Source organism: Sarcophilus harrisii, chromosome 2 (genome assembly GCF_902635505.1).
Source record: "Sarcophilus harrisii chromosome 2, mSarHar1.11, whole genome shotgun sequence".
In the NCBI taxonomy this organism is placed as follows: domain Eukaryota; kingdom Metazoa; phylum Chordata; class Mammalia; order Dasyuromorphia; family Dasyuridae; genus Sarcophilus; species Sarcophilus harrisii.
The window spans coordinates 286,064,198-286,077,108 of NC_045427.1; the positions used below are offsets into that span (position 1 = coordinate 286,064,198).

At 34.0% G+C, this 12,911-nt stretch overlaps 1 protein-coding gene across 3 annotated transcripts in view; it reads right to left on the reverse strand.

Moving 5' to 3' along the window:
* TDP1 (tyrosyl-DNA phosphodiesterase 1) overlaps positions 1-12,911 on the reverse strand; it is a 156,956-nt gene that overhangs the window by 28,009 nt on the left and 116,036 nt on the right. The gene's annotated exons all lie outside the window — the stretch shown is intronic.

The window sequence follows — 12,911 nt, forward strand, 5'->3', positions numbered from 1 at the left end:
AGACTAGAGGGCAATAATCCAGATGAGAGTTGATGACCAGTCTCTGAATTAGCATTTGTAGTGTGAGAAGAGAAGGAGATAGATGGGAAATATGCTGGGGGAAATAGAATTGATGAGACTGGGCAATTTGTTTAGACATGGAGGGTGAATGAGGATAAAGAATGGCTGATGACCCCGAGGTTGCAAACTTGGCTGTTAGGAGGATGGTAGTACTTGAAAAAACAGGGAAATTAGGAAGAGGATTTGGGAGGAGAGATAATGACATCTCTTTTGGACATGTTGAGTCCAGAACAGTACTTCTCCCAATAAGGAGGTTGCTGCTGGTTCCAAGTCCCCATCATGATGCTGATAAGAAAGCAGGCTGATGCAATCCTTGAGAATAACAAGTAGAGGCAAAAACTTAATAGCACTCTCATTAAATAGCAATTTGTTACTAGATCCTGTTGAGTCCACCTTAATAATATATCGGGCATTTTGCCTCCTGCTCCCTTCTGATGCTGCAGCTATCTTGGTAAAATGTCTATACTATTCCTTCATTTTCCTAAGCTGTAAAATAGGCTGGTAATACTCATTATTTACTTCAAAATACTGCTATGAAAGTCAAATGAACTAGCAAATACAAAGCACCCTCTTCACACCAATGTCTCCCATTAGTACTAATTATTATTACTAATAGCACTAAATGCTAACATTACCTATTAATAATACAAAAATATAAAATAAATTTTGACATTAGCTATGGTTGCAGAAAGCTAAATGTTTAGGAAAAGACAATGAACAGGAAGCTACTTTTATATCCAAGTCTCACTTCATTCATTTGTAAAAACAAAAGATTAGATTAGATGATTTTTTAGATCCCTGTAGCCCTGACTTTATATAATTCCAGGGTATCTACCTGACCAGGCAAAGGTTTGTTATTTTTTTTTCTCTCATTCTCTTCTGATATTCTCTCAAATTCCCCTCTCATATTTTTTATTCTCTCCAATATTTTCATTCTCTCTCCCTTATTATCTTCTCTCTTCTCCATCTACATCCTATTATTGAAATAAAGTTTTTGAAACATACCATATACGTATAGTATAAACATACATACACATATATCTATTTTATACTAAATTGTAATACTAAATATTATCTCTTATAAGGCTGTTACGAAGATTAAATGCAGTAATTTCAATATAATAAAAATATCAATGTGAATTATCATTAGCTTAAAATTCACTTATTCCACTCATTTAAAAGTAGTAGAAAAATGAGCAATTCAGTGTATGATTACCTTGGAAATTATAGCCTTCCCAATTAAGTATAAATGATCTTATATGTTTTGGGGATTTCCCTTCCAATCCAAGTGTCCATATATCATTCCTGTCTCTTGGGATGAACTGAAAAATATCTCATTACCCTATGAAACATCACATATCATAGCCCTGAGCAATTTGAGTACAGATATTTATTCTCATGGTTAAGGAGAATTTTTTAAAAATTTCTGAGTTTCCTTCAAGGTGAAATGCCCAACAACATTAAGAGATTGGAAATGTTTTGGATGCAAAAGGTCACTGTAGGCAAAATTTACAGCAAAAGTATGTGTTCTGGAACACCTCGTGATCAGAGCAACTTACTAGCGTGAAGAACAAAAGTTGTAACACTGGTTGCTGATAACTCAGAAATGTGGGTGTTATGGACATGCAGTGCTCAAAGGTATGCTACATTTAAGGTACAAAATCAAAAAGATAGATTTTCTTTTTTTTAAAATTTTCTCTCTTTCTCTTCTATTACACTAGTAAAGTAATAGCAGCAAAGATTATTTAGTTGATTGGGAATGTGGGTTTAGCATATTAATAAAATGAATCTATTCTTGCTGTGAATCAAAGAACATGTTTTTAATTCCTGCTATTGTAAAGGCTGGGGTTAGTGGGTTCCCCGGGCTTAAGAATTCGGGCTACAGTGGGGATCCAGAATATGTATTGAAATCAACATTAATATGGTGAGCTCCCTGGAGTGGCAGTTCACCAGGTGGCCTTTGGAGACATAAACCAGCCCAAGTTGGAAACAATAATATCACCTCTGTAATGATCAGCATTCAGCTAGAGACTATACCTCAAGCTCAAGAAAGATGGGGAGATCTAGATTCAAAAATAAGAAAAACAGAAATCCTATAATGAAAAGCCAACTTGTTATTGGGGGTGGTGCCATTTTCAGTTGGGCCTGACTCTTTGTGACCCCACTTGGAGTTATTAGAGATGTTTGCCATTTCCTTGTCCAGTTCATTTTATAGATGAGAAACTGCAGCAAAAAGAATTAAGTTACTAACCCAGAGTTATACAGCTTAGTTAAGTGTCTGAGGCCTGATCTGAACTCAAGAAGACTCTAACCTTGGTGCTCTATGTAGTGCACCACTAGCAATAAATAAAAGTTACCATGATTTTAAGGCAGAATGGTGAAGTAGAAAAAGCCCTGTGCTTGGAGTAAGAATTTTTAAAATGGATCTGTCAGATCTATTAATATTTACTATATAAGAAATTTAAATTGATAAAAATTTTAAGTTCATTTAAAATAAATCCATTACATATTAACATAAATAACATTTTTAATGTCAATGGTTAATGATGTTTAATGTCAATGTTTAAGGATAATTAACTATATTTTGGAAAACAAAAAAATTTAGGGAGAATGGTATTGTTTTACATTTTTACAAATCGGTTTAATGTCTGGATTAATAAAGGAGCTTGGTTCTTAAGTCTGCTTTTGTATTTAATCTATTTTAATGTTGCTTTGGTTGTAAAGTATATGAAGAAAATCTGACCTCACACAGAAAACTGAAAAAGGGAGTAAAATTTTAGTTACTTTTTCAGATAACTGTGGATATTCTTTTTTGTAACATGTCAAAGTTGTACAAGTGGTAGATTCTTAAAGATTACTTTAATGTGAAATTAGAAAGCATATCCATGAACTTTTCATACTGCATGTATGAAATACAAACAAGGATTACATGCAGCTAAAATCTGTTGTTGTGTCTTGCTTTGAATGTTTTTTTAAACTAATACATGAGCCAAAATGTTTGTGGCAGCCCTGTTTGTAGTGGCTAGAAACTGGAAAATGAATAGATGCCCTTCAATTGGAGAATGGTTGAATAAATTGTGGCATATGAATGTTATGGAATATTATTGTTCTGTAAGAAATGACCAGCAGGATGAATACAGAGAGGCTTGAAGAGACTTACATGAACTGATGCTAAGTGAAATGAGCAGAACCAAGAGATCATTATATACGTCAACAATGATACTGAATGAAGATGTAATCTGATGGAAGTGGATTTCTTTGACAAAGAGACCTAATTCAGTTTCAATTGATCAATAATGGACAGAAGCAGCTACACTCAAAGAAAAAACACTGGGAAATTAATGTAAACTGTTTGCATTTTTGTTTTTCTTCCCAGGTTATATTTACCTTCTGAATCCAATTCTCCCTGTGCAACAAGAAAGCTGTTTGGTTCTGCACACATACATCGTATATAGGATATACTATGACATATTCAACATATATAGGACTGCTTGCCATCTAGGGGAGGGGGTGGAGGGTGGGAGGGAAAAATCGGAACAGCAGTGAGTGCAAGGGATAATGTTGTAAAAAAATTACCCTGGCATGGGTTCTGTCAATAAAAAGTTATTATAATAAAAAATAAACTAATACATGATTTTATTATTATGCATTGGTACCTTGGAAAATATTGGTTATACAGATCATCTGATATTTTGTTTTGTAATATTAAAAAAATCGAATTCACTAATATCACCAAGGATCTCATCAGAAAAATCTTTAAATACCAGGAAACTTTCAAGCTCAAAGTGGGTAGATACAAGTTTCCCAAAATTCCAGTTTTCAATTGAAAATTTAAATTTTATCACTGGCAATAAATCCTGTCAATTTTTACTCTGAGGTTACAGGCTCAAGAAAATATCTGCCAAATTCAAATAGCAATAGATTGTCAATCATTCTATCAAATAAAATGTTGTTTCATGAAAAAGTGATTATTTCAGTTCACAACTCACAAAACTACAAGAGTTTTTCACAAGACAATCACTATACTTGAGTATTGTAGCAGGAGTATTTTGTCACAAAACATTATGTGTACTCAAGGCTGAGATTTAATAAAATATTCATCATGTCATCAAGGATAGTTTTAAGAGTTTTTTTTAACTTTTGTGAGTGCCTGGTAATAAAAAATGCAATTACTAATAGTATAGTTTGTTTCTGCTACTGTGATTTATGCTAAAACAGCAGCAGTTTGATCATTCATTGCATTTTAAGATCAGTGCAAAATAGTTCTAGAATAAATCATTAAGTTCAAAACACCTAATCAAAACTTGTGATATTTATGTAGTATTTATGTTGTTGCCAAGCATTCCCATAAAAGCAGATCTTCAATAATCAGTTGGCATTAATATTGAATGCACAACAAGCAAAACAACAAATCCACTCATGTCTACAGAGTCATCCATTTTAAGTCAAAAAGTACAATCCTACAGAGATCTGTTTTCATGTCTACAAGAGCTAAGTCACAGGTCACATAGCTTCTGGAAAAGTCCATCCTATACCAATGATTTAGTCCAACATTTTTCATTTTACAGATGAGGGAATTAAGACCAACAAAAGCCTTGAGAAGTGCCCCCAAAAGGCCTGGTTTAGTTCTACCATTTACTAATCATGTGGCCTCAAGTAGCACATTGCTTCCTCTTTTTGAACTATTTCCTGATCTGCAAAATGGGTGAATACTTTCACTAATTACTGTCAGAACTGTCTAAATTGCAATATGTTATAAGAACAGAGGATACTTAAAAAAAAATAAAGTCTCTGTACCTCCAAAGTCTCTAAACAAGGATTAGAGACATAATCTCATATATACTCTTCTTGCAAAAAAAAAATACATTTAACTAAATTCTGAAGTTGAAATAATCATTTCCTATACCCTACCATTGTGCTTTAGGCATCATAGGAGATAAAAGAGGACAAAGTATACTCTTATAATTAAAAGAAATGAAATATAATTGACATGAGGGCAGAACTATTAAAAAGTTTATATGATGGCTCCCTACCTGGAAGATTAGAGCAAAAAATAATGATTTTAAAATAAAAAAAAATTGGAAAGTGGAATCTTTGTCAAAGGAAAGAACAGTCTTTATTTTCTGACAGACAAATTGTTCTCTTAGGTAAAAAAAACAACAACAAAAAAAAACTCATTGGCAATGTGAAGATTCTGGCAATGTTAAGTATGAGAAAACCCATCATTAAATGAAAAAAATTCAAAAGTTGACATTCTTAGATACTGGTATGGAATAAAGATTTTTAACTTTTAATAACATGCAAGTATTAGTTATGACTAAGATAACCACTCACTGACAATTTACTGTCTTACTATAATTGTCAGACTCACCGAATGCAATTGGAAAATACTTGACAAAATATATAAAAATACAACACAGATAATTTGTAGTATAGTGTAGCATATACTACTAGTGTAGCATGTACAAAGTATATCTAATTATCTTTATATTTCCTACTTTCCTATATATTTATTACATCTCCCCAAGAAGTCTTTACATCTCTTCCAGGGCATTGGATATGCTTTCTATTTCGTGTGTTTGTCTGTGTGTTTCATGTAGTTTTAGTACAGGGCAATACAGACAGGAAATGACAGTATAGGGCTGTGTGGGTAAGAAACAGATTCCAAGAAAATTCTTTTACATAAACTATCTGACCAGAAAGTACAAATAAACATTTTTTTAAAGGTACCTAGTTTTTAATCTCTTATGAAGGTCCCTATTAGCTACTGTCCAATGTCCTTATTTTTACTAATGGGAAAACAGCCCCAGAGAAGTGAAATAATTTGCCAATAGGTGATTGTATAGGAACTAAGTGGCAAAGCCAAAACTCGGCTCTCTAGCTACAAATCCGGTGCTCTTAGTAACTAGTGTTCAGAAGGAAAAACCCAAGGAAATACATCACTCAGAGATGCCGTTTCATTATGCTGATTATAATTTTGTTTTTATTTGAAAATCAGTAAAACTAATAAAACAGATTTGATAAACATGAGTTTACCTAAACACCTAATTTCCTAACTGGTCTGGATAAAAAAAAATGCCCTATGCACAATACAGTGTGTCCTAATCAGACATCTGGACTACCATGCACTTGATCCCACATTTTAGAAAGAACAAATAAAGTAGAAAGTATTCAAAAGAAAGGCAATCAGAATGGTGAAAGGCTTTGAGTTCATGTCATATGAGGATAGAGGAACTGGTTATCTTTCTCCCAAGTCTTCTTTCTATTCTAAACAAACATTTGAAAAGAAATATCACACAGAAAATAAATTAGGCATGTAATAAAAAAGATCAGAGAAGACTTCCAGTTACTAAAGGTATGACATAGAAGGAAATGAAAGACTTGAACACCAGACAGTTAAAAGAAACTCCCTTTTAACTGAAAGAGGTAAAGGATATTCAATAACAATCTCTATTGAGGACACTGCATTGATTCAGGTGACAGTTCCCCTGCCCCTAAACTGCCCATGGCTGTCTACTGGCCAAGCATCAGTGCAAGCTGGAGCATCTATTTTTTTTTGGGGGGTGGTACTTAGGTGATCAGCAAGGTATGATGGCAGGTGAGTCTTTAGTCTTTTGCATCAACATATTAAGAAAAAGAATCAGGGAGGCAAAGGGACTATGGTAAATATTTCTCCTTTATAGTTCTGTTTGGTTTCAGAGGATTCAGCTAGGAATTATGAGAAATTATAAAGAAGGAAAGATAGGTTTTAAAAAGGAGGGGAAAATTCCAAACAATTAAAGTTATCCCGAAGTACAATGGAAAGTGGAGGTCTTTAAGTAAAATTCTGACATTCTATTACTATCAGGCAAGAAATCTGTTTCTTTCCCAGACTACCATTTCCTTCATAGGAGGAAAGAACTGTGCCTGCGGCTTTCAGTCAGCTAATGGCAATTCAATTCAATAACCTTTTATTAAACTATGGCTAAAAGCTGCTCAAAATCTAGAATAGCCTCATTTGGTCATTACTCAATAAATATCTGTTGAACTGAATTGTCACTAACAAGCAAAGCACTTTATCTAGCTAGATAAATTATCTTATCAATAACGTGAAGTGGTTGGTCTAAATGATCTCTAAGACCTCTTCTGCTTTCATATTTTTGTGATTGTAAATATACCATGGTCAAAAGATAGTTTAAGGTTGAACAAATAATAGACAGCATTAGCAAAATTACTATTCACTCCAAGGCATAATGAATTCAGATCTATTCCAGGAATCAGGAAGACATGAATTCAAGTTATACCTCTGATAGATGTAACCCTGTGTGACCCTGGGCAAGACACAACCTTAGGGTGTCCAAGGCAACTCTATAAGACTAAGTTAAGAGAAGGTACTGACCTGCACATGTAGAGGGAATTTCCTCATCAGGGAGTTCCCTGTACCTGTGAAATTAAAAGTCTACTTCCCATCTCTTTGTGACTCCATTTGGGGTTTTCTTTGGCAAAGATACTGGAATGGTTTACCATTTCCTTTGCTAGCTCATTTTACAGAGGAAACTGAGGTAAACAGAGCTAAGTGACTTGCCCAATGTCACACAGCTGGAGTCTAGAGACACATCTGAACTAAGATCTTCTTGATTCTGGGCCTTTCACTTTATCCACTATGCCACCAAATGGCCTCATCTCTAACGCTTATCTAATAATCAAAATTAGCAGGACTGTTGGTCATAACAAAGACTTAATGAAAATAAAAACTCAAGAAAATTCCTATCTTTTTAACTATTTAATTTAAAGTGTCTGTGACCTTTTGTCGGCAATCTGAAAGCTCAGAATAACAGTTTTAAATACATAAAATAAAATGCAAAGAATTACAATTCCATTTCAAATATAATATAATTATGAGAGGTTTTTTTAATTCACAGATCATAGGATAAGAATCCCTGATCTACATAAAAAAGGGGGAAAGGACCCAGATGTGCAAAACTATTTGTAGCAGCTCTTCTGTAAGTGAGAAGGAACTGAAAACTGAATGGATGCCCATCAGTTGGGGAATGGCTGAATAAGTTATGGTTTATGAATGTTATGGAATATTATTGTTTTATAAGAAACGATCAGCAGAATGATTTCAGAAAGGCCTGGACAGATTTACATGAAATGATGCTAAGTTAAGTGAGTAGAACCAGGAGAACATTGTATATAGCAACCACAAAATTATGGAATAATTCATTCTGATGGATGTGGCTCTTTTCAATGAGGTGATTTAAGTCAATTCCAAAAGACTTGGGAAGGAGAAAGCCATTTATACCCAAAAAGAGGACCATGGGGACTGAAAGTGAATCATATTTTCACTTTTTTTGTTGTTTGCTCACTTTTCATTTTCTTTCTCATTTCTCCCCCTTTTTCATCTGATTTTTCTTGGGCAGCATGATAACTATGGAGACATGTATAGAAGAATTACACATATTTAACATATATTGGATTGCCTGCTGTCCAGACCAGGGGATGAGGGGACAGGAGGGAGAAAAGCTTGGAAGGTAGAATTCTGTAGGGGTGTATGTTGAAAACTGTCTTTGCATGTATTTTGAAAATAAAAAGCTATTATTTAAAAAAAAAAAAAAGAATCAATCCCTGAATCACAATCACAAAATTAAAAGTCTTTTTATATTTCCAGACAATACCAGTTCTTCAGTATAAAGCAACAATATTTAATAATAAACATTTTCCAATAGCCCTTACTTTGCCCTTTGTAGTAACAATGTATTCTCTATATAATCCATTCTTCATAAGAGTAAATCTTGACTACACAAATTAAGGGAAAAGATATATACTATGTACACACATACACACACACACACACACACACACAATATAGAAATATAGCAAAGTAAGGTAGGAAAAGAAATACCATTCCCATTTTGCAGATAAGAAAAGTGAGGGTCAGAAAAATTAAACGTATTACCCAAGATCACAAGGCTGATAAAAGAATTAGGATACTAACCAAGTTCCCAGACTTCAAACTCATTAATGAAGTTTTTAAGTGTTGCTTCCCAATTCCGTTTTCCCTAAAAGCTCAGTGGCGATTTTGCATAGTAGGCCTTTTTTGGGAAAGAATATGTTATATCATAGCAGACTTGCCTATACTAGAAAAACCCAATTACCAAGAAGAACTGCTGGAACAAGAAGTTTCTCATTAGGCACTTCCCACAGTAATGCAATAAAATGATAGATTCCTCAAAAGGTCCTACTGTTATACCAAACTATTATGTAAAGTGCTTGTGAGTTTATACTCCTTATATAAAATGTACAAGTACGGAAAAATGACATCCCTATACCACTCAAAAGCAACTACTAATATGACTTAATGATGCATTTAGTTAGATCACGATAACCACAAAATTTATTCATTTTAGGACACTCTGATATCCAACTGTATTAGATAAAGGGAGACTCTCAGCTTAATCAATATCAAGATGTATCTTGGGGCAGAATTACACTTGTGAAAATGTTTAGTACTTTCAATGCTCCCATAGTCATTTATATAAACCACTATCCTCCCAGTGATCAATAGAAGACAAAACTTTCCCCCAATCTACACTAACTTTTTCTTAAAGCTTTTTATTTTTAAAGCATATGCATAGATAATTTTCAAACACTCATCCTTATAAAATCTCGTGTTCAAAAATTTTCCTTCCCTTTCTCCTACTTCCTCCCTTAAAAAGCAAGTAATCCAATCTTATACTTTAAAATGTGCTTCCCTTCTTCTATACATAAGTGCAATTTTTCTATACATATTTTCACAAATACATGCTGCACAAGAAAAATCAGATCAAAAGTGAAAAAAAGAGAAAGAAAAAAAAAGAAAGCAAACAACAAAAAAGATGAAAACACTATGTTGTGATCCACACTCAGTTCCCACAGTCTGCTCTCTGGATGCAGAGGGTTCTCATCATCACAAGAACATTGGAATTGGCCTGAATCATCTCATTGTGGTAAAGAGTCACTGAAAATTGTCTGTTCATATCCTTTGACCATTTATCAATTGGAGAATGGCTTGTATTCTTATAAATTTGAGTCAATTCTCTATTTAGAAATGAAGCCTTCAGCAGAACTCTTGGACACAAAATTTTTTCCCCAATTTACTTCTTCTCTTCTAATCTTGCATACATGGATATGTTTGTACAAAAACTTTTTAACTTAGTATAATCAAACTTGTTCATTTTGTATTCCATAATGTACTCTAGTTCTTCCTTCTCCACAGACCTGAGAGGTAACCTATCATTTGGTCTTCTAATTTGCTTACAGTTATCACTCTACGTCTAAATCATGAACCTGTTTTGACCTTATCTTGGTATAGGGTGTTAGGTGTTGGTCAAAGCTTAGTTTCTGCCATACTAATTTCCAACTAGCAATTTTTGTCAAATAGTGAGTTCTTATCCCAGAAGTTGGGGTCTCCGGGTTTATCAAACACTAGATTACTATAGTCATTGAATATTGTGTCTTATGAACCCAATGTATTCGACTGATTGACCACTCTCTTTCTTAACCAGTACTAATATCTTTTGATGACTGCTGCTTTATAATATAGTTTTAGGTCTGGCAAAGCTAAATCACTTTCATTTGCATTATTTTCATTAATTCCCTTTAAATTCTTGGCTTTTTGTTTTTCCAGATGAACTGTTATTTTTTTCTAATTCTGTAAAATAATTTCTTGGACGTTTGATTGGTATGGCACTGAATAAGTAGGTTGATGATGTATGTGGATTTATTTTGTCTCCTGAAACTTGGCTAAAGTTGTAAATTGTTTCTAGTAGTTTTTTAGTTGATTCTTTAAGTATATCATCATATCATCTGCAAAGAGTAATAATTTGGTTTCCGAATTACCTATTCTAATTTCTTTAACTTCTTGTTCTTCTCATTGTTAAAAGCTAACATTTCTCATAAAATATTGAATAGTAATGTGAGAGTAGGCAATCATATTTCACCCCTGATCTTACTGGGATTGGGTCTAGTTTGTTCCCATATTAATTAATTTCCTCTTCATTGATGGAAAGTTCACCCTTTTAATTTTTGATACTAATAATTTGATTTTCTTCTTTCCTTTTTTTTTTATCAAGTTAACTGAAGTTCTATCTATTTTGTTGTTTTTTTCATAAAACTAACTCAGTTTTGTTTTTTCTTAGTTTTATTCTGTTCAATAGTTTTCTTTCAATTTTGTTAATTTCCCCTTTTATTTTCAGAATTTCAAATTTGGTATTTAATTGAGTGTTTTTGATTTGTTCTTTTTCTAGCTTTTTAAGTTGCATGACCAATTCATTGAGCTTCTCTTTCTCTATTTTATGCAAGTAAGCATCTAGAAATATAAAACTTCCCCCCGAGAACTGCTTTGGTTGCATCTGATAAATTTTGGCATGTTGTCTCATTGTTGTCATTCTCTTGGATGAAATTATCAATTGTATCTATGATTTATTGTTTCACTCATTCTTTGGGAACAGATTATTTAGTTTCCAATTAATTTTTGGTCTTTTCCCCCAGTTTTTTAAACATGCAATTTTTATTGCATCATGATCCGAAAAAAAGATAAATTTACTATTTTTGTCTTCCTGCATTTGATTCTGAGGTTTTTATGCCCTAAGACATGGTCAATTTTTGTATAGGTTCCATGAACTACCAAGAAAAAAGTATACTCTTTTATGTCTCCATTCAATTTTCTCCAAAGATCTATCATACCTAACTTTTCTAAAATTTTATTTACCTCCTTAACGTCTTTCTTATTTAATTATACTTACTCTTAAAAAAAAGATTCTTATATTAGATAGAAAGATTGTTGCTGAATCCACATGTCAAAAACATAAAAATCTCAACATGGTAAACATCTTAAAAAATTAACACTTAAGAGTGCTGTGTGGTTACCTGGTATCCTTTCTCCAACTTTACAATCTAGCCACAGATGCAAAAATATAATCAGCTTTCACCTGAGATTATTCTGTTACCATACCCCTTGAACATCTTTATTGCAGGATATTGATTTGTTCCAGCCATGTGGAAAGAAAAGTTTGGGATAGGGTGGTCCATAGATAATGGTTCTCAAAAGCTACATCCACTCTGTATGGACTACTCTTTCCCTAGTCTCACTTAATGCTGCAAAAACCATAGGACTTGCTCTAACCCAACCAGAGACGAAGGGGAAAAAATCCAAGGAAAAATGACAGCATTGTTGGTGGAGTTGTTAAAGAGGTCCAATGACATCCCAGGTGATGTCCTGACTTGTGAATGAATTGGATTTCATGAGGTGGAAGTACACAAAATCACCAGCCTCACTCTGCCAGAATTATCAAAGTCCAGGCACGAGACAAAAATGAGGATGATGCCTGGAGATGGCCTGGGATGCAGATTAATGTGTGACCAAACTCTAAGTGCTCCACAGCTCCTACCTTCAGCTGCCTTCATGGCCACTGGAACAAAACTGCCCATTCTGCTGAGGGAAGTCTTTCCAAGCTTGTGGTAAGACCCCTAACTCATGGGAAGGACTGGCACCTCTGCTCTGAGGGTCTGCTGAGCCCTTTTCAGGACTGCTCACCCCGCTTTGGTGCCCACTTGTCACCCAAGTCTCACCTGTGGCTCCAAGAATGCACAGAGGCCACATCTCTGTGAACCAACTTAGCAGACCAGCTAAACCAAGCCAAGGGGAAGCAAGAGGCCTCAAATATGCTTCATAAAAAATGATGAAAAAGATAAATATGGAAAGCCCTATACGAGCAGGTACAGAACGAAGTGGGGAAAAACTGCAAATAAAGATCTGCAATGACTTCAATGATGCAAAAGAACCATAAAACAATCAAAACTGAAAGATGCTGAAACATCAGGACCTAGTC